This window comes from Pseudophryne corroboree, chromosome 1 (genome assembly GCF_028390025.1).
Source record: "Pseudophryne corroboree isolate aPseCor3 chromosome 1, aPseCor3.hap2, whole genome shotgun sequence".
In the NCBI taxonomy this organism is placed as follows: Eukaryota; Metazoa; Chordata; class Amphibia; order Anura; family Myobatrachidae; genus Pseudophryne; species Pseudophryne corroboree.
In genome coordinates this window covers 669638403-669665977 of record NC_086444.1, presented here as the reverse complement: position 1 = coordinate 669665977, position 27575 = coordinate 669638403, and positions in this window count along the sequence as shown.

The window sequence follows — 27575 nt, the reverse complement described above, 5'->3', positions numbered from 1 at the left end:
TCCGGCTGCAGTAGTGATATATATATATTTTTTATATCATTATTTATCATCCAGTCGCAGCAGACACAGTACGGTAGTTCACGGCTGTAGCTACCTCTGTGTCGGCACTCGGCAGTCCATTCATAATTGTATACCACCTACCCGTGGTTTTTTTTTCTTTCTTCTTTATACATACATACTACTACATCTCTTTATCAACCAGTCTATATTAGCAGCAGACACAGTACAGTACGGTAGTTCACGGCTGTGGCTACCTCTGTGTCGGCACTCGGCAGTCCGTCCATAATTGTATACCACCTAACCGTGGTTTTTTTTTCTTTCTTCTTTATACATACATACTACGACATCTCTTTATCAACCAGTCTATATTAGCAGCAGACACAGTACAGTACGGTAGTTCACGGCTGTGGCTACCTCTGTGTCGGCACTCGGCAGTCCGTCCATAATTGTATACCACCTAACCGTGGTTTTTTTTTTTCTTCTTCATACATACATACTACGACATCTCTTTATCAACCAGTCTATATTAGCAGCAGACACAGTACAGTACGGTAGTTCACGGCTGTGGCTACCTCTGTGTCGGCACTCGGCAGTCCGTCCATAATTGTATACCACCTAACCGTGGTTTTTTTTTCTTTCTTCTTTATACATACATACTACGACATCTCTTTATCAACCAGTCTATATTAGCAGCAGACACAGTACAGTACGGTAGTTCACGGCTGTGGCTACCTCTGTGTCGGCACTCGACAGTCCGTCCATAATTGTATACCACCTAACCGTGGTTTTTTTTTCTTTCTTCTTCATACATACATACTACGACATCTCTTTATCAACCAGTCTATATTAGCAGCAGACACAGTACAGTACGGTAGTTCACGGCTGTGGCTACCTCTGTGTCGGCACTCGGCAGTCCGTCCATAATTGTATACCACCTACCCGTGGTTTTTTTTCTTTCTTCTTCATACATACATACTACGACATCTCTTTATCAACCAGTCTATATTAGCAGCAGACACAGTACAGTACGGTAGTTCACGGCTGTGGCTACCTCTGTGTCGGCACTCGGCAGTCCGTCCATAATTGTATACCACCTAACCGTGGTTTTTTTTTCTTTCTTCTTCATACATACATACTACGACATCTCTTTATCAACCAGTCTATATTAGCAGCAGACACAGTACGGTAGTTCACGGCTGTAGCTACCTCTGTGTCGGCACTCGGCAGTCCGTCCATAATTGTATACTAGTATCCATCCATCTCCATTGTTTACCTGAGGTGCCTTTTAGTTGTGCCTATTAAAATATGGAGAACAAAAATGTTGAGGTTCCAAAATTAGGGAAAGATCAAGATCCACTTCCACCTCGTGCTGAAGCTGCTGCCACTAGTCATGGCCGAGACGATGAAATGCCAGCAACGTCGTCTGCCAAGGCCGATGCCCAATGTCATAGTACAGAGCATGTCAAATCCAAAACACCAAATATCAGTAAAAAAAGGACTCCAAAACCTAAAATAAAATTGTCGGAGGAGAAGCGTAAACTTGCCAATATGCCATTTACCACACGGAGTGGCAAGGAACGGCTGAGGCCCTGGCCTATGTTCATGGCTAGTGGTTCAGCTTCACATGAGGATGGAGGCACTCAGCCTCTCGCTAGAAAAATGAAAAGACTCAAGCTGGCAAAAGCAGTAGCACCGCAAAGAACTGTGCGTTCTTCGAAATCCCAAATCCACAAGGAGAGTCCAATTGTGTCGGTTGCGATGCCTGACCTTCCCAACACTGGACGTGAAGAGCATGCGCCTTCCACCATTTGCACGCCCCCTGCAAGTGCTGGAAGGAGCACCCGCAGTCCAGTTCCTGATAGTCAGATTGAAGATGTCAGTGTTGAAGTACACCAGGATGAGGAGGATATGGGTGTTGCTGGCGCTGGGGAGGAAATTGACCAGGAGGATTCTGATGGTGAGGTGGTTTGTTTAAGTCAGGCACCCGGGGAGACACCTGTTGTCCGTGGGAGGAATATGGCCGTTGACATGCCTGGTGAAAATACCAAAAAAATCAGCTCTTCGGTGTGGAACTATTTCAACAGAAATGCGGACAACAGGTGTCAAGCCGTGTGTTCCCTTTGTCAAGCTGTAATAAGTAGGGGTAAGGACGTTAACCACCTCGGAACATCCTCCCTTATACGTCACCTGCAGCGCATTCATAATAAGTCAGTGACAAGTTCAAAAACTTTGGGTGACAGCGGAAGCAGTCCACTGACCAGTAAATCCCTTCCTCTTGTAACCAAGCTCACGCAAACCACCCCACCAACTCCCTCAGTGTCAATTTCCTCCTTCCCCAGGAATGCCAATAGTCCTGCAGGCAATGTCACTGGCAATTCTGACGAGTCCTCTCCTGCCTGGGATTCCTCCGATGCATCCTTGCGTGTAACGCCTACTGCTGCTGGCGCTGCTGTTGTTGCTGCTGGGAGTCGATGGTCATCCCAGAGGGGAAGTCGTAAGACCACTTTTACTACTTCCACCAAGCAATTGACTGTCCAACAGTCCTTTGCGAGGAAGATGAAATATCACAGCAGTCATCCTACTGCAAAGCGGATAACTGAGGCCTTGGCATCCTGGGTGGTGAGAACCGTGGTTCCAGTATCCATCATTACTGCAGAGCCAACTAGAGACTTGTTGGAGGTACTGTGTCCCCGGTACCAAATACCATCTAGGTTCCATTTCTCTAGGCAGGCGATACCGAAAATTTACACAGACCTCAGAAAAAGAGTCACCAGTGTCCTAAAAAATGCAGCTGTACCCAATGTCCACTTAACCACGGACATGTGGACAAGTGGAGCAGGGCAGGGTCAGGACTATATGACTGTGACAGCCCACTGGGTAGATGTATGGACTCCCGCCGCAAGAACAGCAGCGGCGGCACCAGTAGCAGCATCTCGCAAACGCCAACTCTTTCCTAGGCAGGCTACGCTTTGTATCACCGGTTTCCAGAATACGCACACAGCTGAAAACCTCTTACGGCAACTGAGGAAGATCATCGCGGAATGGCTTACCCCAATTGGACTCTCCTGTGGATTTGTGGCATCGGACAACGCCAGCAATATTGTGTGTGCATTAAATATGGGCAAATTCCAGCACGTCCCATGTTTTGCACATACCTTGAATTTGGTGGTGCAGAATTATTTAAAAAACGACAGGGGCGTGCAAGAGATGCTGTCGGTGGCCAGAAAAATTGCGGGACACTTTCGGCGTACAGGCACCACGTACAGAAGACTGGAGCACCACCAAAAACTACTGAACCTGCCCTGCCATCATCTGAAGCAAGAAGTGGTAACGAGGTGGAATTCAACCCTCTATATGCTTCAGAGTTTGGAGGAGCAGCAAAAGGCCATTCAAGCCTATACAATTGAGCACGATATAGGAGGTGGAATGCACCTGTCTCAAGCGCAGTGGAGAATGATTTCAACGTTGTGCAAGGTTCTGATGCCCTTTGAACTTGCCACACGTGAAGTCAGTTCAGACACTGCCAGCCTGAGTCAGGTCATTCCCCTCATCAGGCTTTTGCAGAAGAAGCTGGAGACATTGAAGGAGGAGCTAACACGGAGCGATTCCGCTAGGCATGTGGGACTTGTGGATGGAGCCCTTAATTCGCTTAACAAGGATTCACGGGTGGTCAATCTGTTGAAATCAGAGCACTACATTTTGGCCACCGTGCTCGATCCTAGATTTAAAGCCTACCTTGGATCTCTCTTTCCGGCAGACACAAGTCTGCTGGGGATGAAAGACCTGCTGGTGAGAAAATTGTCAAGTCAAGCGGAACGCGACCTGTCAACATCTCCTCCTTCACATTCTCCCGCAACTGGGGGTGCGAGGAAAAGGCTCAGAATTCCGAGCCCACCCGCTGGCGGTGATGCAGGGCAGTCTGGAGCGACTGCTGATGCTGACATCTGGTCCGGACTGAAGGACCTGACAACGATTACGGACATGTCGTCTACTGTCACTGCATATGATTCTCTCACCATTGAAAGAATGGTGGAGGATTATATGAGTGACCGCATCCAAGTAGGCACGTCACACAGTCCATACTTATACTGGCAGGAAAAAGAGGCAATTTGGAGGCCATTGCACAAACTGGCTTTATTCTACCTAAGTTGCCCTCCCACAAGTGTGTACTCCGAAAGAGTGTTTAGTGCCGCCGCTCACCTTGTTAGCAATCGGCGTACGAGGTTACATCCAGAAAATGTGGAGAAGATGATGTTCATTAAAATGAATTATAATCAATTCCTCCGCGGAGACATTGACCAGCAGCAATTGCCTCCACAAAGTACACAGGGAGCTGAGATGGTGGATTCCAGTGGGGACGAATTGATAATCTGTGAGGAGGGGGATGTACACGGTGATATATCGGAGGGTGATGATGAGGTGGACATCTTGCCTCTGTAGAGCCAGTTTGTGCAAGGAGAGATTAATTGCTTCTTTTTTGGGGGGGGTCCAAACCAACCCGTCATATCAGTCACAGTCGTGTGGCAGACCCTGTCACTGAAATGATGGGTTGGTTAAAGTGTGCATGTCCTGTTTTGTTTATACAACATAAGGGTGGGTGGGAGGGCCCAAGGACAATTCCATCTTGCACCTCTTTTTTCTTTTATTTTTCTTTGCGTCATGTGCTGTTTGGGGAGGGTTTTTTGGAAGGGACATCCTGCGTGACACTGCAGTGCCACTCCTAAATGGGCCCGGTGTTTGTGTCGGCCACTAGGGTCGCTAATCTTACTCACACAGTCAGCTACCTCATTGCGCCTCTTTTTTTCTTTGCGTCATGTGCTGATTGGGGAGGGTTTTTTGGAAGGGACATCCTGCGTGACACTGCAGTGCCACTCCTAAATGGGCCCGGTGTTTGTGTCGGCCACTAAGGTCGCTAATCTTACTCACACAGTCAGCTACCTCATTGCGCCTCTTTTTTTCTTTGCGTCATGTGCTGATTGGGGAGGGTTTTTTGGAAGGGACATCCTGCGTGACACTGCAGTGCCACTCCTAAATGGGCCCGGTGTTTGTGTCGGCCACTAGGGTCGCTAATCTTACTCACACAGTCAGCTACCTCATTGCGCCTCTTTTTTTCTTTGCGTCATGTGCTGATTGGGGAGGGTTTTTTGGAAGGGACATCCTGCGTGACACTGCAGTGCCACTCCTAAATGGGCCCGGTGTTTGTGTCGGCCACTAGGGTCGCTAATCTTACTCACACAGTCAGCTACCTCATTGCGCCTCTTTTTTTCTTTGCGTCATGTGCTGATTGGGGAGGGTTTTTTGGAAGGGACATCCTGCGTGACACTGCAGTGCCACTCCTAAATGGGCCCGGTGTTTGTGTCGGCCACTAGGGTCGCTTATCTTACTCACACAGTCAGCTACCTCATTGCGCCTCTTTTTTTCTTTGCGTCATGTGCTGATTGGGGAGGGTTTTTTGGAAGGGACATCCTGCGTGACACTGCAGTGCCACTCCTAAATGGGCCCGGTGTTTGTGTCGGCCACTAGGGTCGCTAATCTTACTCACACAGTCAGCTACCTCATTGCGCCTCTTTTTTTCTTTGCGTCATGTGCTGATTGGGGAGGGTTTTTTGGAAGGGACATCCTGCGTGACACTGCAGTGCCACTCCTAAATGGGCCCGGTGTTTGTGTCGGCCACTAGGGTCGCTAATCTTACTCACACAGTCAGCTACCTCATTGCGCCTCTTTTTTTCTTTGCGTCATGTGCTGATTGGGGAGGGTTTTTTGGAAGGGACATCCTGCGTGACACTGCAGTGCCACTCCTAAATGGGCCCGGTGTTTGTGTCGGCCACTAGGGTCGCTTATCTTACTCACACAGTCAGCTACCTCATTGCGCCTCTTTTTTTCTTTGCGTCATGTGCTGATTGGGGAGGGTTTTTTGGAAGGGACATCCTGCGTGACACTGCAGTGCCACTCCTAAATGGGCCCGGTGTTTGTGTCGGCCACTAGGGTCGCTAATCTTACTCACACAGTCAGCTACCTCATTGCGCCTCTTTTTTTCTTTGCGTCATGTGCTGATTGGGGAGGGTTTTTTGGAAGGGACATCCTGCGTGACACTGCAGTGCCACTCCTAGATGGGCCAGGTGTTTGTGTCGGCCACTAGTGTCGCTTAGCTTAGTCATCCAGCGACCTTGGTGCAAATTTTAGGACTAAAAATAATATTGTGAGGTGTGAGGTATTCAGAATAGACTGAAAATGAGTGGAAATTATGGTTTTTGAGGTTAATAATAATATGGGATCAAAATGACCCCCAAATTCTATGATTTAAGCTGTTTTTTAGTGTTTTTTTAAAAAAACACCCGAATCCAAAACACACCCGAATCCGACAAAAAAGATTCGGTGAGGTTTTGCCAAAACGCGGTCGAACCCAAAACACGGCCGCGGAACCGAACCCAAAACCAAAACACAAAACCCGAAAAATTTCAGGCGCTCATCTCTAATAATGAGTTATCAAGGTGATGGGGCCTAAGTCTAAGCACAGAATGCATTTATGTTACATATACATCTTATACACACAGCCTGAAGGTCATTTTAGCCAATATTTTTAATAACTTTGTGCATTAAACAAAGTGTGTGTACATACACACAATTCATTTATGTTTCATATACACCTTATACACACAGCCTGAAGGTCATTTAATACAATATTTTTAATAACTTTGTGTATTAAACAAAGTTTGAGTACATTGAGCCACAGAAAACAAAGATTTCAATATCTCACTCTCACTCAAAAAAGTCTGTATTTCGGAATATTCCGTATTTCGGAATATTTGGATATGGGATACTCAACCTGTATTAGATTAATTTTGACGTGTACTGAGAAAATGTGTTGCTATTTAGTTAAAATATAGAGTTAATAGTTAAGGAAGTAAGTGTAAGACGCACACGCAGCCTGGCCTAGTTGTAAAGGTTTATACAGAAGAAACTGCGTGTTGTGTTAAGTGAGCGATTATAGTTAAATATCGCTTACATTTATAGAAGTGTGGGATTTGTAGTACTGCGGACGTACGGCCTTTGTACACGTGTCTCGGACAAAGTACGGGACTGCGTACGCAACGTAAAGGTATACACACGTGGCGTGTTTAAGCAACGTGCATAAAAATACGACTGCTAAGTACAAATCACACAATAGCATTGTTTAGTTTAGGCGCGAGACGGTAGCCACGCGATAATAGCACAAATTGATCAGTTTCCAATATTTAGTTTAAAAACCTTTTTTACTGTATTACCTCTGGAACTAAGGCTGTTTTATCTGAATGAAAGTTAATTTTCTGTATAGAAAAACCAAAGTGTATATGAGTGAACGAGCGTGAGTGTGCAAACAATAAAGGTTTTGTGGACCCAGGGAATTCGGGATCCCGTAGGAGACCACACCAGGTGAGTGGACACTTGGTGGCGTGAGAGTGGCTTGCTCACGTTAACATTGATTAAAGTACAAAGGAGCAAAGTAGTAGATATCGCAGACCAAAGGTCAGCGAAGGTATAGAGTACCGCAGACCAAAGGTCAGCAAGGTTTTTGTTTAGAGAGCACAGCCCAGGTGGTTGGCGTAGAACCCATATAGGCCCGTTCAGATACGCTCCGGCTGAGGTTTCGCAGCCTGAAAAACTATTCCATTGGTCGTACGGCGGATAATTAACAGTTACCTATACGCTTTGCGATTAGACCGCGCGTTCGTGGGCGCAATATTTAGCTCAACGTGATAACCCCTTTACGACCTTTGCGTAAAATCGCGGGATCATAAGCGCTAGGTGTAGCACATGCAACGTGATTTGTGTAACATTTTTTATTTTATTTTAAGGGAGTTTCTCTGGTCACTCAGGAAATGTCCAACGACCAATATTTACTGGGAAGGGTAAGTCACTCCCATACATTTCCAGTGAATAGAGGTTACACAGGGGCCCTAGGTTGGGTACATACCGGCGCTGACAGTGTTTAGGTGTATTGGCCAACGTGGGCGTGAGTGGGTGAGAGCACTCGTTGAATTTTCACCATTGCCTTATATTGAGTATTTTGTTTTTTTGTAGGAATTAGCTGAGAAGGCAATACCTGCAAAAGATGGGGGCCAGTTGCTCAAGTAAGGGACGATCAACCAGGGTTCAGGTTGATATTCCGCGGCCCAAGGGGTCGGCGAGGTACATAATGTGTGAGAAATATGGATCACACGCAGAGGTTTTATGCAATGAATGGGAACGTGTGACTGCGGAAGATAGGGAACCATTCCCTAAGGCAGGCAGTTTTAATCCAGAGGTGTTGCAGAATTTAAGGATTAGGATATGTCTGTTAAAATCCCGAAAACAAAGGATCAGAGACTCAAACTGTTCACATTTATGGCAACAAGAGGGTGATATGCAGAGGGAACTAGCTCACGCAGCCGATTCCAACCCTAGCAGGAAACTTATAGCAACTGCACCACCACCACCGTATATTACAGGGGAGAAAGTGGCTACAGACAATGGCATACTAATATATGATAAGAGTGAACTTGATTAATGTATTAATGCTAACCCGTGCAAGTTGTACCCCATCTTAAACTTCCCTCAGGACTGCGAGCAAGAAGATGAGCCCAGCACGATATCGGCACTCTCTCTAGCAGCCACCATACAAGACACACAAGTGGGCACGGCCCAACCAGTAAGAACAGTAGCAAAGGCCTCTAGCGGAGGGACAGGTGAGGTCGTATCCACAGGTAAGTACGGTACAGTACATTATGCAGAGACAATTGCACCTCACATTGTAGTAGCAACTCAGAATGATGTAATTGAACTAAATCCTGTCAGGGTGATCGCAGTCCCCAATGGGAAGACTGACGCTCAGGGAATCACTCCTGTCAGGAACATTGCTATGCATTGTCCTTGGTCCCGGACAGAATTGAGGACAATTATGTCTGAATTTCCCGATCCCAGAAAGGATCTAGCATGTCAGAGGTTTATTAGAGAATTAGGTAACGCCACCGAACCCACAAACAAAGATTGGCGGACAGTGCTACAGGCATGTTTGCCCTCCAATATTGACCCTGTGAAATTCATAGCTGATTGTAAATTAGACATAGAAGTACCTCTCACTGATGAATACACTCAGGAGAATGTACGACAGATCAATCTACAATTAGGAGTATATTTCCCTACTGTTGTCAAGTGGAATAAAATCTTTTCCATAAGACAAAAAGAAAGTTAAACTGCTTCTGAATATTTCCATTGAGCACTGCAGGAAATGGCTAGATACACTGGGGTCGAGGACATTAAGGAAAATGTACATCATAGAGAGATAGCTGTGTCAGTATTAATGGACGGCTTAAAAGAAACGTTGAGAACAAGGGTACAAACCACTCAACCTAACTGGAGAGGTAGTTCGGTGGCTGCATTAAGAGAGTCCGCTATCGAGCACGATCGGAACATCATTAAGCACAGGGAGTCACAGGGGGATAAGCTGATGACAGTAAGTATAAAAGCCCTGACAACGAAGCCACATCAGCCAAAACCCCAGACCTCTGATGGTAAGTCGTATGTAGTAAAATGTTATAATTGCCAGAGGGAAGGACATTACGCACGGAACTGTAATTATAAAGGCACACATAACGCTTATCGACCCCCTAGACCAGAACATGACTCACAGCATAACTCACGTAATTGGGATCAGGGGTCGCATAGGAGGAATTATGAGCCACACGCAGGGGAAACAAGGAGGTACCCACCTAGGAGGGACTGGCAGACCTCTGGAAATTCTCAGCTACCCCCCTCACATATTGTAGCTGCCAGCGCGCTGCGGGAGGGTCACAACATACAATAGGGGTTAGGACACACCTGTAGTCTGCAGCCAGTGAAGTTAATTGCTAGCCTTGGAAGTGAACCCGAGGTTACAGTTGATGTAGCTGGTAGATCACTACCTTTCCTTGTAGATACAGGGGAGGCCAGGTCAGTGTTAAATTCAATGGTAGGTATGAAAACCATGGGTAAAACAATTTCAGCAATGGGGGTAACAGGAGTAGTGCAACACTACCCTTTAAGTAGACCAGCGGAGATTACGATAGGGCCTTTGCAGACCAAGCACTCCTTTTTGCTAGCTGCATCGGCTCCGACTAATCTACTTGGGAGAGATTTATTGTGTAAGATGAGGTGTGTCATATATTGTACTCCTGAGGGTGTCTTCTTAGATATACCCGAGAATCACGTTCAGGAAGTGCAGGATATGTTAGACACCCCACAAAGGTTAATGTCACACTCTGCTGTTATAGACAAGTGTCCATCTAAGGTAGAGGAAATGATCTCCCAGATACCGGAATCCCTCTGGACCAAAGATGGACAAGACACTGGATTGATGGCAAATGTAGCTCCTGTAGTTGTGCAAGTAAAAGATGGTAGGATAGCACCAAAAATCCTACAGTATCCTCTGAAGCCAGAGGTAGAATTAGGCGTGTACCCTGTCATAGAGTGCTTGCTACAACAGGGCATCCTAGTTAGGACGTCCAGCACTGCCAATAGTCCCATCTTCCCTGTGAAAAAGAGTGGGGGGAGGGGGTTACAGGCTAGTGCAGGATCTAAGGGGGATAAACAAGATAGTTGAGAGCCAGTTCCCTGTAGTGCCAAATCCAGCTGTCATCCTCATGCAAATTCCCCCTACTGCGAAATTTTTCACTGTCATTGACCTCTGTTCTGCTTTCTTTTCGGTCCCTCTGCACCCTGACAGCCAATATTTGTTTGCATTTACATAGAGGGGAGTACAGTACACCTGGACTCGCCTACCCCAAGGTTTAATTGACAGCCCAAGTATTTTCTCCCAGGCTTTGCATGACTGTTTACAATCCTTTCAACCTGAGAGCGGATCAGTATTAATACAGTATGTAGATGACTTACTGCTGTGTTCAGATTCACTCGAGTCGTCCTTGAAAGACACGAAACAGCTTCTGTTTCACCTTTCTAATACGGGACACAAGGTTTCAAAGGATAAGTTACAGTCGTGCCAGACCGAGGTAAAATATTTGGGACATTGCTGGACACAAGGACTTAGACATCTCACCGCTGATAGAATACAGGCGATTCGCGACATGACTCTGCCACAAACCCAGCAGCAGATCCGCACTTTCCTTGGAATGTGTGGGTACTGCCGAAACTGGATCCCCGGGTTCTCCATACTGGCTTTCCCTTTGCAGGAAATGGTCTCCTCGAACAAACCAGATCGAATCTCTCACACAGATGAGTCCGAACTGGCATTTGAGAGACTTACACTATGCCTATCACAGGCACCTGCATTAGGCATGCCAGATTATGGGAAACCCTTTGAATTGTACGGTACGGAAAGTGCTGGGTGTGCGGCAGGTGTCCTAACCCAGAGACATGGTGATGCCAGCAGGCCGATAGCTTACTACAGTGCACAGTTGGACACCGCAGCACGGTCTCTCCCCACATGCTTGCAAAGTGTTGCAGCGATAGCTTTGCTAGTGAGTAAAAGCGAAGATGTAGTGTTGGGACACAACCTGACAATCCATACACCTCATGCAGTATCAGCCTTACTGAACTCTGCCCAAACCAGACATGTCTCATCAGCATGGTTTACAAGGTGGGAATTAGCACTAATGGCCAGTGGCGCACCCAGGGGGGGGTTTCCGAGCACCCAGAAACCCCCCTCCACTAAAAAAAAATTTTTTTTTTTTTTTTTTTTTAGCTGCATGAGTATTATTAATGGCTGTCTAGCGTCCTCTGCAGCCTGATGTCTTCCTGGTGGCACTTGTAAGTGCAATAAAAGTTTACTTTATTTTAATTATAGTACATATATATCCATGTGCATACATATATACACATGTATATACATACATACATATAAACACACACACACATATGATAGAGATATATATATATATATATATACATGTGTATATATATTAGTGTACTGTATGTGTGTGTACATATATATATATATATATACATGTTTAATATGCTATGTATATGTGTATGTGTACATGTATGTGTGTGTATGTATGTATATATATATATATATGTGTAGATATATGTATATATATATATATATATATATATATATATACACACACACACAGACATCCTAGTTTTACGGACCCAGCATATACTGGGTCACTTCAGTCCCCACCACCGTGATTGGCTCCGCCAAGTTCTGGAAACCCCCATGCAAATCCTGCGTTTGCCACTGAATGGCCGCTGTAAACACTACCATAAAGAGATGCAGCGCACTAAATCCTGCAACTTATCTCCCAGGTGTGCCTGGACAGGCACAAAGGGTGGAGGATGAGAATGATGGTGAAGGAGGATTTAGTATAGACACTGACACACATGATTGTATGGAATATCTGAACCAAACTTTCACTGCAAGACCCGACATTAGTGACAACCCACTGGAAGGCGTAGATTTTACTTTTTACACTGACGGTAGTTGCCACAGACAGACGGACTCGGGAGACTTGTGTACTGGATACACAGTCGTAGATGACAGAGGTATCATAGAAGCTGAACCCCTGGGCCCACCGCACTCAGCACAAGTTGCTGAGCTGGTCGTCCTAACCAGAGCGTGTGTAAGTCAGCCAATATATATATATACAGATTCTAGGTATGCTTTTGGAGTAGTGCATGATTTTGGGGCCTAATGGCGCCTCAGAAATTTCATGACGGCAGCTGGCACACTTGTAGCGCATGCATCCCATATAAAAAGGCTTCTAACAGCAATACAGGAACCTGACAGAGTGGCTGTTATCAAGTGCAAAGCCCACACTTACAGTCAAGACCCAGTGTCACTTGGTAACAGCCGGGCAGATGAAGCTGCTAAATCAGCAGCCAGCACCCCCATACAGACAGATATCACACAACTGATGGTATTCAATACCGTCAACACACAAAAATTAAGTGAAATGCAAAATTTGTGTTCTCCACAGGAAAAGGCAGTCTGGAGGTCAAAAGGATATGGCCAGGAGTCCTCAGGACTCTGGACAGATGGACAAGGTAAGCCAGTAGCCCCCAGAGCATATCTTCCAAGATTAGCTGAGGCGGCACACGGTCTGACTCATCTAGGCAAAGAGGGCATGTGTAAGCTGGTGAGAGCCTACTGGTGTGTGCCAGGATTCTCTTCTCATGCGGGTAAGAGAGAAATGACATGTCTTATCTGCTTGAGGAAGAATATTGGAAAGTCAATACCAACAGAACCATCCCATATCCCGCCGACAGACGGCCCTTTTCAGGTAATACAAATTGATTTCATACAGTTACCACCCTGCAGAAATTTAAAATATGTGTTAGTTTGTATTGATGTGTTTTCAAATTGGGTAGAAGCGTTCCCCGCTGCCACAAATACTGCTACGTTTACTGCAAAGAAAATAGTGCAGGAATTTGTGTGCAGATATGGTATCCCTAGGATAATTGAAAGCGATAGCGGTACCCATTTTACAGGTGAAGTCTTTCAGGTTATGTGCAAACTGATGGGAATTAATAGTAAACGGCAGACTCCGTACCGCCCACAGGCGAGTGCGAAGGTGGAAAGAGTAAACAGCACTATTAAGAACAAGCTGAGCAAAGTGATGGCTGAAACTGGATTGTTATGGCCAGAAGCTTTGCCACTTGTATTGTACAGCATCAGAACCACTCCCAGGTCCCCCCTTAACCTATCACCCTTTGAGATTCTTTTTGGTCGACAACCCCATGTAATGATTGACCCCCAGGATGATTTGAAATGCAATAATGAGGTGACTGTAAAATATATGGTTAAGATGAGCCAGCAGCTGAGGAATCAAAACAGAAATCTAAAGCTGGTGATTCCTGACCTACCAAACAGTAATTGTCATGACATAGAACCTGGGGATTATGTAATGATTCGAAATTTTCTACGCTCAGGTTGCCTCATTGACAGGTGGGAAGGACCGTACCAAGTCTTACTAACCAGCACAGCAGCATTAAACGTTGCCGAGAGAGAAACTTGGGTCCACTCGTCCCACTGTAAGAAGGTCGCTGACCCAGAGAAAGCCCATGACAAAGAGCAGAGCGTAGAGGAAATCGTATCACTGGAGTGTCTGTTCCGGGAAGGTTGAGAGGCAGGACTGTTGTCACGGCACCTGAGCACGGAGAACTACAAGACCAGAGGCAGTTGTCGCACCAAATTTCTTTTTCCTTTTTATTATTTTATCCATCTCCCATTACCCTCCTCCCCCCCCCTTCTTGCTACCTTAACAAGATGGACTTACCCCAAGAGACTGCATTCCGGGTTTTCCTGTTGACCCTGTTGTTGACCAGAGCAGTCTGTTTCGGTGAGAGTACCAGAGAGGTCGAGAGAGGATATGGAATGGGTTCTGATGGCAAGGACGAATTTGTAGAATTCCAAGAGCAACACATCCACCGAGCAAAGGCGAGTATCAGAAAACGATCTGGTAGTCAAGAAACTAGGAGGCACTGTGAAGGGTTATTGGCTGAGGAAAATTGTATTTGTAGAAACTGTGAAAATATAGTTGAGGACTGGTGCATCCAGAGATGTCAGTCCAGCCTTAATATCAATATGGACCGTCATCCATTGAGAGATTATCACTCATTAGTGGGTAAGGTTTTAAACCAAACAGAATGCTGGGTGTGCTCACAAGTACCTCAAGGTCAGAGCAAGTCAGTACTAGTACCGTATCCTTTAACAATAGATGAGGTACTTGAATTACGGGGTGGGAGACCGGTGGACAAGAAATTTAATATTTCTAGGCCCCCTAGTTTGAAGCTCCACCAGTACCATGTGGATAGATCATTAGTGTGTTTCAACATTTCCAATTCCCGAAAGCCGGGGAATTGGGAAGTGACATGGAATAACCAAACCATGGCATTTTCACACAGAGCCGACAGAATACCCGTAGACCCTGAACTTATACGCCAAATAGCCGACGGTGGAAGGTATTTTCGGTACAGGTATACTCTAGGAAGTAAGGCCATGCGGGTTGGAGAAGTATCACCAGGGTACTGTGCGCATGTCATACAGCCTGATACATGTACTGAACATATGAGAGAGTTAGGGATAGGATTTTTCACTTGGAAGGTTTGCAATATGGTAATGTCATATTCTGTCCCATATGTTCTCCCCGATGATGCATATTTCATATGCGGGAGGAAGGCGTATAAGTGGCTTGCCCCAAACTCAGAGGGATTGTGTTACATTGGAAGAGTGTTGCCAGAAGTAATGACCATAACCCATGATAAGATGAAAGACATTCACCGCAATGCTCAAGCTCCTTATACTCATACTCATACTCACTATGAACACATCGTTAAGAGACACCTCGTAGATAGGACAGAGCACGCAGCCTCTGATTTGATCCACGAATCCACCGGGATTCAATTCCTACTCGCGTTAGACATCACCCGTACCGCCAGAGGAATTATAAATTATAGGTATATCCATGCGCTAGCGAACCTGATAGATAATATCACCGAGATGTATGATGACACCTTCAGGTATACAGGGAGGGAGTTGCAAGCTTACAAAACGGAACTGATCCAGCACAGGATGGTCCTCAATTATATCACAGCGGTGACAGGCGGGTACTGTGTCACTTTGGCAACTCAGTATGGTGTGAAGTGCTGCACGTATATTACAAACAGCACTGATGACCCAACCGAGGTCATAGATCAAAAGATGGACGATATCTTGCAATTGAAGTGGGAGTTCCGGAGGAGACACAACCTTACCCTTACTGCTGTGAGTAATGAACTGACCGGCTGGGTCTCATGGTTGAACCCACGAAATTGGTTCTCAGGTTTAGGAGAATGGGCTCAAAATGTTATCGTGAGTGTAGGAAAGTTTCTCCTTTGTATCCTGGGAGTTGTCATAATGATTGGCTTGATATGTAGGTGTGTTCGAATTTTAACGCGGTGCAAGCGCGGTACCAAAGTGATGAGTTTGAGGAGCGGGGGCATTGTTACAGCAACTGATTTAATTTATGACCCATCAATAGAGACAATGTTGTGATAAGACGTGATTCCACGGTCCGTTTCTTTCACCCGTTTCTCCTTTGTTTTCCCTCAGCAAAAATACACCCATCCGGAGAAGACTTCAATCAACGCCCAAGAATGATTACGCAAATGTTATGTGAATGTATTTTGATATGTTTCTTATCCTCATCTCTACAACCTTCAGTTAATGACACACATAGTCGACAGGTGATATCCACATATTAGCATTCACATGTGTTCCCCCTCCATGTATCATCAACTAAATGTGCACCCCATTTGTTGGAACAAGAAGCCGAAAAGAGCTCGGTAGTGTTTGTTGGCCCACTTACAGACCCTTAATATGGGATGAGAAGGATTTAATGTATACTTCGCAATACCTCGAAGCTTATCTAGAACATATACGGCACGATGATACATGCCCCTCAGACATGGATTTCATACATACATGCTTTTACTATCCCACTAGGCCATACATTTCCCGCCTACACCTCTCCTCCTACCATCCAACCATCTATGGATAATGTATTGTATATTTTTATCCAATCATCTGTAGATATTGTATTGTATATTTTACTGTTTAATGTTTAGATAGTGGCAGTTATTGTTGACTGCCAAAGGGTGGACTGTCAAAGTCGAAAAATATTGTAATGCATGTACCCTGTACTAACCCCATGCACATGCCCGCTGCGCGTGCACTCAGTCCGCCGTGCGTGCACCTATCCGCAATTTGCGTAGGATCACTCCTGCGATCATGCGCGTGGTATGGGTATTTACAGCGGAGTTTGTGAGCGCGTAGAGGGTTATTAGAACATTATATATTTAACCCAAATATTGTACATTTTAGATATAACTCCCTTGCACCACATCAGCGAGTATCAATAGTTTAAACAGTTCCAGGACTAAGGGATTCGCCTTTGCATGATAGAAAGGGTTAGATAAAGGTTAGAAGGTGATGTCTAGTATCCAGCTGTAGGGTATTTTAAGGGTAACATTCCGGTGTTGGTTAGAGAAAGATCGCATGTTCCAGCGTATAGTTATGTGCAGAAGTAGAATATAGATATTAACTGTATTTACTGTATATTATGTATGCGGCAGGAATCCAGTGGATACCACCCACCAGAGCAGTTGGGGAAAGACATCGCCCATCTTTTCAAATCAACCTATGACCTCTCCTGTAATAAAAAGACACATCTCAGTGTCCAATGGACAATGAGGTTACAGTGACCATTGTATTATGTATGTAAGTTGTGTATAAAAAGCCCATTGTTGCCTGGCCGGTCAGAAGACTCTGAATGCTTTCTACCTGACAAGCGGAGGACCGGCCGGGTTACGCTTGCGAACATTCTCACGTATGTACATTCTCTGTTGCCATTACTCTGTTTTAGATTTATCTTGTTAGCCTGTAGTGTATGATTTGTACTGTTTTACCTTTTGAAATAATCCACGGTGGCCTTAGAACCCTGTGGTTTCAACTACAAATCGGTGTTGTGTCTTCACTTTCCTGCAAGGGTTTAAAGTGTATATTAACTGTATAAGGTTTATAAGTATTGATAAGGTGTACGCACTGCGGGTACTTTATACCATCAGCGCTACTTAAGGTTTAAGGTATAACATCGTTGCAGTACTTTGCTGCTAAGGGTTTAAAGTGTAATCATATCATTGCAATGTATCACTAACAAGGTTTAAAGGTTATCAATTGTGTGTGTGTGTGTGCGCTGTGTGTACTCTGTACACTCAGCGCGGCGTGTGTACGCCAAGTACGTAGCACGTTCGGGACTCTGTACGCAAATAGCGTACAAAGTGCGTAGCACGTGTATTCAGTCTAATGGCCATAGCTGCTCCACGGTAAAAGTGGATCTAGAGGTATAGCTTTATGGTTTAAGATAATATCGACATTATCAGTATCCATTCCATATCTGTGCAGCATTTTTGTGAACAGTATATTTAGTATTACAGTGCAGCATTTTGGTGACCCAACAGTATATAGTTGTGTACAGTAGGCCATTGCTGTATCTTGCAGCTCTGTGTCACTGCAAGTATCCATCCATTCCATTTTCTCTAACGTCCTAAGTGGATGCTGGGAACTCCGTAAGGACCATGGGGAATAGCGGCTCCGCAGGATACTGGGCACAACTAAAGAAAGCTTTAGGACTACCTGGTGTGCACTGGCTCCTTCCTCTATGACCCTCCTCCAGACCTCAGTTAGAATGTTGTGCCCGGCCGAGCTGGATGCACACTAGGGGCTCTCCTGAGCTCTTAGAAAGAAAGTAATATTTAGGTTTTTTTATTTTCAGTGAGATCTGCTGGCAACAGACTCACTGCTACGAGGGACCTAGGGGAGAGAAGCGAACCTACCTGCTTGCAGCTAGCTTGGGCTTCTAGGCTACTGGACACCATTAGCTGCAGAGGGATCGAACACAGGCCCAGACTTGGTCGTCCGGTCCCGGAGCCGCGCCACCGTCCCCCTAGCAGAGCCAGAAGCAAGAAGACGTTCCTGGAAATCGGCGGCAGAAGACTTCGGTCTTCATTAAGGTAGCGCACAGCACTGCAGCTGTGCGCCATTGCTCCCCAGGCACACCACATACTCCAGTCACTGATGGGTGCAGGGCGCTGGGGGGGGGGGGGGGGCGCCCTGGGCTGCAATATAAGTACCTTACTTGGCAAATTAACACATAATATAGCCTTTAAGACTATATATGTGTAAAATCCCCTGCCATAACTGTATAAAAAAGCGGGAGAAGCCCGCCGGAAAAGGGGCGGGGCTATCTCCCTCAGTACACTGGGCCATTTTCCCTCACAGCTCCGCTGGAAGGATCGCTCCCCAGGCTCTCCCCTGCAGTTCCAGACTACATAGGGTAAAAAAGAGAGGGGGGGCACTAAATTTAGGCGCAATCTGTGATATATAAGCAGCTATAAGGGGTAAAATCACTGTGTAGTGTGTATCCCTGTTTTATATAGTGCTCTGGTGTGTGCTGGCATACTCTCTCTCTGTCTCCCCAAAGGGCTTTGTGGGGTCCTGTCCTCAGTCAGAGCATTCCCTGTGTGTGTGCGGTGTGTCGGTACGGCTGTGTCGACATGTTTGATGAGGAGGCTTATGTGGAGGCGGAGCAGGTGCCGATAAATGTGATGTCACCCCCTGCGGGGTCGACACCTGAGTGGATGGATATGTGGAAGGAATTACGCGACAGTGTCAACTCCTTACATAAAAGGTTTGACGACATATCAGATGTGGGACAGCCGGCTTCTCAGCCCGTGCCTGCCCAGACGTCTCAAAAGCCATCAGGGGCTCTAAAACGCCCGCTACCTCAGATGTCGACACAGATGTCGACACAGATACTGACTCCAGTGTCGACGATGATGAGACTAGTGTACATTCCAATAGAGCCACACGTTACATGATTACGGCAATGAAAAATGTGTTGCACATTTCTGATATTACCCCAGGTACCACAAAAAAGGGTATTATGTTTGGGGAGAAAAAACTACCAGTGGTTTTTCCCCCTTCTGATGAATTAAATGAAGTGTGTGAAGAAGCGTGGGCTTCCCCTGATAAGAAACTAGTAATTTCTAAAAAGTTACTAATGGCGTACCCTTTCCCGCCAGAGGATAGGTCACGTTGGGATACATCCCCTAGGGTAGATAAAGCGCTCACACGCCTGTCAAAGAAGGTGGCACTACCGTCTCCGGACACGGCCGCCCTAAAGGAGCCTGCTGATAGGAAGCAGGAGGCTATCCTGAAGTCTGTTTATACACACTCAGGTATTATACTGAGACCAGCTATTGCTTCAGCATGGATGTGCAGTGCTGCAGCTGCGTGGTCAGATTCCCTGTCAGAAAATATTGATACCTTAGACAGGGACACTATATTGCTAACCATAGAGCATATTAAAGACGCAGTCTTATACATGAGAGATGCACAGAGGGATATTTGCCGGCTGGCATCTAAAATAAGTGCAATGTCCATTTCTGCCAGGAGGGGTTTATGGACTCGGCAGTGGACAGGGGATGCAGATTCTAAAAGGCACATGGAAGTTTTGCCTTACAAGGGTGAGGAGTTGTTTGGGGATGGTCTCTCGGACCTCGTTTCCACAGCGACAGCTGGGAAGTCAGCATTTTTACCCCATGTTCCCTCACAGCCAAAGAAAGCACCGTATTATCAGGTACAGTCCTTTCGGCCCCAGAAAGGGAAGCGGGTTAAAGGCGCGTCCTTTCTGCCCAGAGGCAGAGGTAGAGGAAAACACACAGCCAGTTCCCAGGAACAAAAGCCCTCCCCCGCTTCCTCTAAGTCCACCGCATGACGCTGGGGCTCCACAGGCGGAGCCAGGTACGGTGGGGGCCCGTCTCAAGAACTTCAGCGACCAGTGGGCTCGCTCACGGGTGGATCCCTGGATTCTACAAGTAGTATCTCAGGGGTACAAGCTGGAATTCGAGACGTCTCCCCCTCGTCGTTTCCTCAAATCTGCCTTGCCAACAGCTCCCCCGGACAGGGAGGCAGTGCTGGAGGCAATTCACAAGCTGTATTCTCAGCAGGTGATAGTCAAGGTACCCCTCCTTCAACAAGGAAGGGGTTACTATTCCACAATGTTTGTGGTACCGAAACCGGACGGTTTGGTGAGACCCATTTTAAATTTGAAATCCTTGAACACCTATATAAAAAGGTTCAAGTTCAAGATGGAATCGCTCAGGGCGGTTATTTCAAGCCTGGAGGAAGGGGATTGCATGGTATCACTGGACATCAAGGATGCTTACCTACATGTCCCCATTTACCTTCCTCACCAGGAGTACCTCAGATTTGTGGTACAGGACTGTCATTACCAATTCCAGACGTTGCCGTTTGGTCTGTCCACGGCACCGAGGGTATTTACCAAGGTAAAGGCCGAAATGATGATACTCCTTCGAAAAAAGGGAGTTTTAATTATCCCATACTTGGACGATCTCCTTATAAAGGCGAGGTCCAGGGAGCAGTTGTTGGTCGGGGTAGCACTATCTCGGGAGGTGCTACAACAGCACGGTTGGATTCTGAATATTCCAAAGTCACAGCTGGTTCCTACGACACGTCTACTGTTTCTGGGGATGGTTCTGGACACAGACCAGAAAAGGGTGTTTCTCCCGGAGGAGAAAGCCAAGGAGTTGTCGTCTCTAGTCAGAGATCTCCTGAAACCAAAACAGGTCTCGGTGCATCACTGCACGCGAGTCCTGGGAAAAATGGTAGCTTCCTACGAAGCAATTCCATTCGGCAGGTTCCATGCAAGAATCTTTCAGTGGGATCTGTTGGACAAGTGGTCCGGATCCCATCTTCAGATGCATCGGCTGATAACCCTGTCTCCAAGGACCAGGGTGTCTCTGCTGTGGTGGCTGCAGAGTGCTCATCTTCTAGAGGGCCGCAGATTCGGCATACAGGACTGGGTCCTGGTGACCACAGATGCCAGCCTTCGAGGCTGGGGGGCAGTCACACAGGGAAGAAACTTCCAAGGGCTGTGGTCAAGCCAGGAGATTTCCCTACACATAAATATTCTGGAACTAAGGGCCATCTACAATGCTCTAAGTCAGGCAAGACCCCTGCTTCAAACCAGCCGGTACTGATCCAGTCAGACAACATCACGGCGGTCGCCCATGTAAACCGACAGGGCGGCACGAGAAGCAGGACGGCGATGGCAGAAGCCACAAGGATTCTCCGATGGGCGGAAAATCACGTGTTAGCACTGTCAGCAGTGTTCATTCCGGGAGTGGACAACTGGGAAGCAGACTTCCTCAGCAGGCACGACCTCCACCCGGGAGAGTGGGGACTTCATCCAGAAGTCTTTCAGCTGATTGTAAATCGCTGGGAACGGCCACAGGTGGACATGATGGCGTCCCGCCTCAACAAAAAGCTAGAAAGATATTGCGCCAGGTCGAGAGACCCTCAGGCAATAGCTGTGGACCGTGGGTGTACCAGTCGGTTTATGTGTTCCCTCCTCTTCCTCTCATACCCAAGGTACTGCAGATAATAAGACGAAGAGGAGTAAGAACTATACTCATTGTTCCGGATTGGCCAAGAAGAGCTTGGTACCCAGAACTTCAAGAAATGATCTCAGAGGACCCATGGCCTCTGCCGCTCAGACAGGACCTGCTGCAGCAGGGGCCCTGTCTGTTCCAAGACTTACCGCGGCTGCGTTTGACGGCATAGCGGTTGAACGCCGGATCCTGAAGGAAAAGGGCATTCCGGAGGAAGTCATCCCTACGCTGATTAAAGCTAGGAAAGAAGTGACCGCAAACCATTATCACCGCATATGGCGTAAATATGTTGCGTGGTGTGAGGCCAGGAAGGCCCCAACGGAGGAATTTCAGCTGGGCCGTTTTCTGCACTTCCTACAGTCAGGGGTGACTATGGGCCTAAAATTGGGTTCCATTAAGGTCCAGATTTTGGCTCTATCGATTTTCTTCCAGAAAGAACTGGCTTCACTACCTGAAGTTCAGACATTTGTTAAGGGAGTGCTGCATATTCAGCCCCCTTTTGTGCCCCCAGTGGCACCTTGGGATCTCAACGTGGTGTTGAGATCCCAAGTCACATTGGTTTGAACCACTTAAAACCGTGGATTTAAAATATCTCACGTGGAAAGTGGTCATGCTGTTGGCCTTGGCTTCGGCCAGGCGTGTGTCAGAATTGGCGGCTTTATCATGTAAAAGCCCTTATCTGATTTTCCATATGGATAGGGCAGAATTGAGGACTCGTCCCCAATTTCTCCCAAAGGTGGTTTCAGCTTTTCATTTGAACCAGCCTATTGTGGTGCCTGCGGCTACTCGTGACTTGGAGGATTCCAAGTTGCTGGACGTAGTCCGGGCCCTAAAAATCTATGTTTCCAGGACAGCTGGAGTCAGAAAGACTGACTCGCTATTTATCCTGCATGCACACAACAAGTTGGGTGCGCCTGCTTCAAAGCAGACTATTGCTCGCTGGATCTGTAGCACGATTCAACTTGCACATTCTGCGGCTGGACTGCCGCATCCTAAATCTGTAAAAGCCCATTCCACGAGAAAGGTGGGCTCTTCTTGGGCGGCTGCCCGAGGGGTCTCGGCTTTACAACTTTGCCGAGCAGCTACTTGGTCGGGGTCAAACACATTTGCTAAATTCTACAAGTTTGATACCCTGGCTGAGGAGGACCTAGAGTTCTCTCATTCGGTGCTGCAGAGTCATCCGCACTCTCCCGCACGTTTGGGAGCTTTGGTATAATCCCCATGGTCCTTACGGAGTTCCCAGCATCCACTTAGGACGTTAGAGAAAATAAGATTTTACTCACCGGTAAATCTATTTCTCGTAGTCCGTAGTGGATGCTGGGCGCCCGTCCCAAGTGCGGATTGTCTGCAATACTTGTATATAGTTATTGGTTAACTAAAGGGTTATTGTTGAGCCATCTGTTGAGAGGCTCAGTTATGTTTCATACTGTTAACTGGGTATAGTATCACGAGTTATACGGTGTGATTGGTGTGGCTGGTATGAGTCTTACCCGGGATTCCAAATCCTTTCCTTATTGTGTCAGCTCTTCCGGGCACAGCATCCTAACTGAGGTCTGGAGGAGGGTCATAGAGGGAGGAGCAGGGCCGGTGCAAGGTTTCTCGGCACCCTAGGCAAAACTTCTGCCTTCTGCCCCTTCCCCCGGGTGGTCTTCTGGTTGCCGAATGTCGGGATCCCGGCGCACAGTATACCGGCGCCGGAATCCCGACACCCGGCCTACCGACACATATTCTCCCTCATGGGGGTCCACGACCCCCCTGGAGGGAGAATAAATAGTGTGGCGCGCTTAGCGCGCCACCGTGCCTGCAGCACGGCAAGCGCAGCAAGCCCGCAAGGGGCTCATTTGCGCTCGCCACGCTGTCGGTATGCCAGCGGTCGGGCTTCCGGCGCCGGTATGCTGGTCACTGGGAGCCCGGCCGCCGGCATACCATACTACACCCCCTTCCCCCTACCCACCCTTCAGATGAAAGGCATGCTGCTCTCACCCCCTCCCCCCTACTCTGGTAAATGTCTGCTGTTCTATCCCCCCAAAATCTGTGTGCATGCTGCTGCTCATCCCCCCAGACTGTGTGCATGCTTGCTCCTTATCTCCTCCCCCCACCCCCTCACCACACCGCTGCTCTCGCCCTCTTTCCTTATCAATGCAGAGAATGCACTGTGCAGCCACCTTACCTGCAGGCTGCAGTGCAGAGTTGAAACTGAGTAGTCTGTGAAAGAGCCTGGAATGAAGAGCAGTGCTGCATGTCACCCCCAGCCAGGACTCCAGGAGCTGTCAAAGTTACTGCCTGTGCCGGGTGGAGGTGGAGCTGGAGGCTGCAATACGGGAGCTTAGCAGTCACGGCTACTGTAAGATACGCATTCTGGGGGATTGCAGTGGCTGTAAAAGGTAGGACTATGCTACCTTTTTTAGGCAGCTGTAGCAGGCAGCCCCCTCAGGTTTCGGCGCCCCTAGGCAGCTGCCTAAAGCTGCCTAGTGGAAGCTCCGGCCCTGGGGAGGAGCCAGTGCACACCAGGTAGTCCTAAAGCTTTCTTTAGTTGTACCCAGTCTCCTGCGGAGCCGCTATTCCCCATGGTCCTTACGGAGTTCCCAGCATCCACTACGGACTACGAGAAATAGATTTACCGGTGAGTAAAATCTTATTTTCTTCCAGTGATTTGGACCAATAATACCATTGATTAGAACGAATAATTCCAGTGATTTTGTCATTTTCTTCCAGTGATTTGGACCAATAATACTATTGATTAGAATGAATAATTCCAGTGATTTTGTCATTTTCTTCCAGTGATTTGGACCAATAATACCTTTGATTAGAACAAATAATTCCTGTGATATTGAGGTGTTTGTGTCGCTTAGCTTAGCCGTCCAGCGACCACAGTGCACCTCTTTTTCTCTTTTCTTTGCATCATGTGCTGTTTGGGGCCAATTTTTTTAAGTGCCATCCTGTCTGACACTGCAGTGCCACTCCTAGATGGGACAGGTGTTTGTGCAGCCCTCTTGGGTCGCTTTGCTTAGTCATCCAGCGACCTCGGTGCAAATTTTAGGACTAAAAATAGTATTGTCAGGTGTGAAGGTGTTCAGAATAGACTGTAAATGAGTGGAAATTGTGGTTAATAATACTATAGGATTAAAATGACCCCCAAATTCTATGGTTTAAGCTGTTTTTGAGGGTTTTTTGAAAAAAAAACACCCGAATCCGACAAAAAATATTTCAGGGAGGTTTTGCCAAAACGCGTCCGAATCCAAAAACGGCCGCGGAACCGAATCCAAAACCAAAACACAAAACCCGAAAAATTTCCGGTGCACATCTCTAATATATACACAGACTCTAGATATGCTGTCGGAGTAGTGCATGTTTTCGGGGCCCTTTGGCGCCTCAGAAATTTCATGATGGCAGCTGGCACGCCTGTGGCGCATGCGTTAAACATCAAAAGGCTTCTGACAGCCATACAGGAACCTGACAGAGTGGCTGTTATCAAGTGTAAAGCACACTCTTACAACCAAGACCTAATTTCACTTGGTAACAGCCGGGCGGACAAAGCTGCTAAACAGGCAGCAAGCACCACCACACAACTAATGACATTTAATACAGTAAATACACAACAGTTAATTGAAATGCAAGATTTGTGTTCCCTACAGGAGAAGGTGGTCTGGAAGGCGAAGGGATATGGTCAGGAGTCCTCGGGACTCTGGATAGATGGACAAGGTAAGCCAGTGGCCCCCAGGGCATATCTCCCAAGCCTAGCTGAAGCGGCACATGGTCTGACTCACCTGGGCAAGGAAGGTATGTGCAAATTGGTAAGAGCTTACTGGAGTGCACCAGGGTTCTATTCTCAGGCAAGCAAGAAAGCAATGACATGTCTTACATGCTTGGAGGAAGAATATTGGTAAGACAATACCGACGGAGCCATCCCATATCTCTTCTACAGACGGACCTTTCCAGGTAATACAAATCGGCTTTATACAGCTACCACCCTGCAGGAATTTGAAATATGTATTAGTATGCACTGATGTCTTCTCGAACTGGGTAGAGGCATTTCCTGCCACCACAAATACTGCTGTGTTTACCACTAAGAAAATTGTGCAGGAATTTGTGTGTGGATATGGTATCCCTAGGATTATTGAGAGTGATAGGGGTACCCATTTTACAGGTGAAGTCTTTCAGGTCATGTGCAAACTTATGGGCATACCTCCCAACATGACCCTCTCCAGGAGGGACATAATGCTCTGATTCTGGACTTTACTCTTAATGTGTGATTGCCGGCACCTGTTTCGAACAGGTGAATGGATAAGAAAGGTGTTACAGCACAGGTGATGGCAATCATACATTAAGAGTGAAGTCCAGGAGCAGAGCATTCTGTCCCTCCTGGAGAGGGACATGTTGGGAGGTATGCTTATGGGTAGTAATAGTAAGTTGTCAGGTCTGTAGCTCTGTCTGTTCCCGGAGGGGGCACTAGAGGGTCAGTGGTGGTGCGGTGGAGAAAACGAGGAGGCTGTAGAAAGTTCCTGCGCATGTGAGCATTGATGTTTATTAACACACAGGAGTATAAACAGTGGCTGGAACACAAAGGTAATGCTGATGATTGAAAGTCAATGAGTAACTAAATGATGATTAACTTGACAGTCGGCAGTAACAGAAATTAATATGCAGATGGAAACAGATGCAATTGATGACAGGAATATCAGGCAGTAACTAACTCTGGTAAATGGTTTTAAAAAGTCAATGAAATTAAATAGCAATGATTGGTTTTGTAGTAGGTAAAACGGAAGCAATATGCAGATGAAGCAGATGCAACTGAAGACAAGATTATAGGCAATACATAACTCCGCTGGATAGTTTGGAAACCAACAATGAGGATACACACAGTCTGTATATAGGCACATGTCCACTAAGCCAAGCAAGGCCCAAGCAGGAGACAGTCTATAACACAGCAAGTTGGTAGATTAAGTGCTGAATGCAATTGCACAGTGCAGAGTTGCTGGTAATTACTACACAGGTGAGAATGGTGAGAAACACCTGGAGAAAGTCTCTTACTGTAAGTAGTGTGGAGGCTAACTGTGGCAGTAGGCCGTAGGAAAGCTGGAGTAAATGCTGGGACCTATAGTTCCTCAGGAATACTGGAACAGGGAGATCACTTGGAGATGCCAGGAATAGAAGTTAGCTGGAAACAGAAGATTGAAGACTGGAAACTGCTGGGACCTGTAGTTCCACAGGAATACTGGAACCAGGAGATTACTTGGAGATGCCAGAAATAGGAGATCGCTGGAAACAGGAGATTGAAGACTGGAGATTGGAACTGGAAACTGCTGGGACCTGTAGTTCCACAGGACTAATACACAGGGGAATCTCTGAAGACAGAAGATTGAAGCCAGGAGACGCTTGTTCACAGGATGTGATGCGTTGTTCAAGGCAATGATACTGAGCAGGAACTGTGAGTATATACCCCCTGGTCAGCAGGGATTGGAGAATCAAGTCATGTGAGCGCCCAATGCTCAGGAGTGGATAGCACCAAGTCAGCTGACTGCAGGTGTCATGGCAGCACCCATACTCTGGAGATGGTGGGAATACATCAGAGTACATGCTGTATGGCAAGCGGGGTACACTCTGGAGAG